Source organism: Sorex fumeus, unplaced genomic scaffold (assembly GCF_029834395.1).
Source record: "Sorex fumeus unplaced genomic scaffold, SorFum_2.1 ptg000021l, whole genome shotgun sequence".
Taxonomy (NCBI): Eukaryota; Metazoa; Chordata; class Mammalia; order Eulipotyphla; family Soricidae; genus Sorex; species Sorex fumeus.
In genome coordinates, this window is record NW_026606078.1 from 14,477,241 (window position 1) to 14,481,967 (window position 4,727).

Sequence of the window (4,727 nt, forward strand, 5' to 3'; positions counted from 1 at the left end):
AAGCCTATCATAGGAGAAATTTCATGGGACTGATGAAGAGTGGGATAGGGTCAGAGGAAGAGTATAGCTGACAGGGCATTTGCTCTCCAATCAAGAAGGACTCAATTCATTTCTTGCAGACTTTGATGGTCCCCAGAGACCCACCAGATGTGGAACTTGAGCACAGAGCAGGGAGTAAGACCAGAGTACAGTCGAGATGCCTATCCCTGGTGTCCTCGAAAAAAATGGGACAAATGGCACAGTCTGCGGTTTTCGGTTAATAGAATAAATTTGGAATATACTGAGAAAGTCAGATGAGTCTAAGATGACCAGAAGAGAAGTAAAAATTCTTCAATGGACACTCTGTTTACGTCTCATGGCCACCTTTGGAAAATAACCAAATTTGAGACACATCACTAAAAGGTTTGGGTGGTCTATCAATAAATGATGGCTGGGGGATGCGAACACAAACACTGGGGAATAAACCTACCAGATGAGTGATCAACACCCTCAGAGTCATTTAAGTATGACTCTTAACAGGGACAAAGCCAAGAGAACAGTTGCAGCTTTAAGCCTGAATATCAGCTCCTGGGAAATGCAAAGATAAGTCACATGTCCTCAGGCCCTCTGTTCAGCACCACTAGCTGCACCATTTCACTTATTCCCAACAATATTCAGAGTTGCTATCTTGGTGACACTTTACTAGTGAGTTTCAACAATGCGGTCCACTGCCTTTGTAAGTCTTTGGATTTGTAAACTCCCCAAGTTAGCCAAGCCAGCTTTCAGGAAATTTCTGGTGGGGGGAGCTCAATTTATATTAGCTTGAGGGGCTGGTCTTTGGTCTTCCATGGTTCCTGGTGCCTGTAGCTTTCTCTAAACATCGCTTTTAACTGCAGCTCACAGAAGAACCAACTTTATAAATAGCGTTGTGGCTGCATTGCGGTAGGTACCGTACTAAGACATGCGTCCTAGGTCACCACTCCCAAAGCAGTTGGTACCGGTTGACCTTGAGCCTGGAAGGTTGTGGTGGAAAAAGATGGCCCTAGGAGAGTTAATGGGGTGATGGATGGATGGAAAGGAAACTGGGAAGGGTAGGGAAGTGGAAAATTGGTGATCATCATAGGATAGTTTGTGGATGTTTTTCAAATAAGTTAAAATGTTTTTTTGTAATGGAGATTCAAGACAAAAATACGAAAATAAGATAGGTTCCAAAGAACAGGTTACATATAAGACCGAGAGAGCTGAAAGGGCTGGCATTCCTTCTGGAGATTTCAAACATACCATTTACTAAATATGTTATTTTCACATCACTTAGCTGTGGAGAGGAATAGTGAGAAAAAGAATGCCACCGGAAAAGCAAACTGGGAGACCACCTTCAAAAAAAGCTAGGTGGAAGGTGTTCACATGGATCCCAAGTGCAAATATATGTCAACAGGTTCACATATTTAACTAACTCTGCTTGGTACCAGTAACTACTTTGTTGAAAATGGGGGGAAATGAACGCAGTTTCTGATTGACCTGAGACTAACCAGTTAATAGATTTTCCCAGGAAAGGGTAGTTGACTGGCTGGGAACAGAAAAACCAGAAAAGTGTTTTGCTAGCTTTAATGTATGGCTGGAGGGAATTGATCCCAGTAATCTCTTAAAACTTACAAGCTTCAACTCTCTTGAAGGAATGTTGTATTCACTGAGGAAAAAATGTTGGGAGAAAAGTCTGAACTGATGGGAAAAGAGACAATAAGTGTGAAAGGAGGGCTTGAAATTTGGGTTCCTCTGAAAACAAAGCTTGAAACAACAAGGTCTGGGGGTAACATGATATACTGGGAATGGGATCTGAGCAGGAAAAGAGTGATATCAGGGATGTGAACAAGGGAAATCCAAGTTAAGGAAGACTTTGCTAGCTGACTACTCCATAGTCAACATGGTTCCAAGACTACAAGAAATTACAAGAAATTTACTTTAATTTTCTTTCTTTTAAATGGTCAATTACAACATGAATTCTGTGCCTTCTTCAAGCAGAATTTTTCTTTCTCAATATTCTGTTCATTTGTGTAAGCATCTTAAACAACTGCTGGATAACAGAATTATTTGATGAGACTTATTTTTTACTTTAATGGTTAGTTGAGATTACTGAAAACTGGGCCTAAAGTGAAGTTTGTCCTGATTGGTACAAGTAGAGAATGGTGGTCTAGGGATGGAATTAGAGATTATAGGGTACCACATTCAGTTACTAATAAAAAAAGTAAAGGACAGTGTCCCAAATAGATTATTGAAAAAGATATTCATCTCTATTTAACATGTAAATTCAGCATTTTCTATATTAAATAAAAAATGAAAGAATGTTCCTATATTTGGTCTTTTAAAGACATTCCAGGTTGGTTAAGGAAACAAACACTGCCTATGAAATCATAACAACTTAATCATAAAAACCTGATTACTACTTAAATTTACAAGAATGTCAGTGCTAAGAATTATTTCCCTGGATCTCACTAGTGTACATGATAGTCATATGAATACACTTGTGTAGATATATCGCTGGTATCTAATTTAGAGAATAGATATATAGAGATTAGATCACATAGCTGAGTGTGATCTCAACTTTTCTACACACTCCCATGCCCCACACACCCAAAGACTTGTACTAATCCTTATAGATCCATGACTTTTCCTCCTCCCCTCTCCCAGAGTCTATTAAACTTTCATTTCAAGTACTAATGTAATACGCTTTAGAAAATATTGAGTTAAAATTAATTGTTGTCATTTAGCTTTTAGATAAAGAACCAAGAAAATCTTATTAAAAGTGTATTTTGGTATTCTTTGAAAATGGTAATAAGTACATTATCATTGAGTCCCTGAATATGCATTATATAAAGTATTTTGTGAGGAATTCCATATACAAATCAGTACTCGAAGAAATAAATGACTTCTCTGAATGAGAATGAACTGGGACATTTCAAAGTATCAATCAGTGAATCAAAGATGAATCATAGCTTTCTATAGAAAAAATGATCTTGATGTAATCTAGTCAACACCATTACATTTTTTTCTTATACCAGTTGATAGTACTTTTAATTTTTTAATTTTTATTTATTTATTTTTATTAGTGAAACACCATGAGGTGCAGTTGTAGACTTACATAACTTTGTGCTTGGGTTTCAGTTATACAAGAATCAAGTACCCATATCTCCACCAGTGCCCATTCTCCAACACCAGGGAACCCAGTGACCCTCCCACCCCCCATCTCCCACACTATGCCCCACCTCAGGGCATTCCCTTTTGCTTTTTCTTTGTTTTAGGGTGTTGTGGTTTGCAATGGAGGTCAATACTATTACATTTTCAAAGAAGAACATAGGCCCCTATATGTTCAAGACACTACTACTGTCCCGCGGTTCTTCCCAGCATGTACCCTGCTCCAAGCCAGCCCTTTGGAAATATGCTGGGAAGGACAACTGGATGTTCCTTTCCTCACACTGACCTGCAAGACTCTTGCTGATTCTCAGCCACATCAACTATTTCATTTGTTGCCTGATATCACCTCCTGTCCTTTATTTTTTTTTAAATTTTGATTTGTTTCTGGAATATAAAGAAAAAAATTAAATGGACTAATAAAACAAAAGCAATATCAAACCTTTACACTCTGACATCAAAATCGTCCTTATAGGAGGGGAATTAAATGACTGAAATGGGTAAGGGAATGTTGTTAGTTGGTTGTGGAAAGTAGCTGGATATTTGACAGTGCATGGAGTATGAATACAGAGTAGCTGAGATGAGGAAATCTGTACTTGAAGTGAATACAGTGTGTAAACTAGTCATCACAATTATATGTCCATAGGAAATTTATCTACATATGCTTTGTGCCTTCCTTGCATGTATGTGTTATGCATTCCTTTATCATGGCCTCAGAAATGTATCTGAGGGCACTCGGAAATTAGTTGAGCCCCAAGTATGGGGAGAGAAGTAGTAAATAATTGGAGGAGGAAGAAATATGAGTTGGAGCTTAAGAGCCGTGTAAGAGGAATATATAGGTATGTATGTGTGTGTAAATACACATATATATGTATAAATATATATATGGGCTGGAGCCATAGCACAGTCGGTAAGACATTTGCCTTGCATGCGGCCAACCTGGGTTCGATTGCTCTGCTCCTCTCAGAGAGCCCGGCATGCTACTGAGAGTAACCTTCCCTCATGGCAAAGCCTGGCAAGCTACCTGTGATGTATTCAACATGCCATGAACAGTAACAACAAGTCTCACCATAGGGACGTTTCTGGTGCCCGCTCGAGCAAATCAGTTAACAATGGGAGGACAGTGCTATGGTGCTATTGTTAATTCAAACGTTGTTTATGCAAAATTTGAAAGAATCAAATAAATATTCTATAAAACTGATTACACCTATTAAATTAATATAACTTTAAATAGTGTTTAGAAATGAAGTTGAAGAATTTTAAGGCTATAGAAAGATATTGACAATATATCAAGAAACACGTGGATTTTTGAGGAGCAAGAACACGTAGCTGTTGTCCTTTCTTAAGGTTATTTTTTGTCTTTAATAGAATATGCTTTCCCTGAGTTTTGTTAATAGCTTCCGTTTTTTAGAAAGCATCATAATAAATTATATTTTTTAAAAAAGTTAAAAAAGTTGTGTTTGTGAGTGGATTCTGTATGTTTGGAACCTGGGAAGTCTTTTCCTATGTAAGTTACATTAAACATGATATTTATAACAGAAATACCATCTGCAGTACTATTC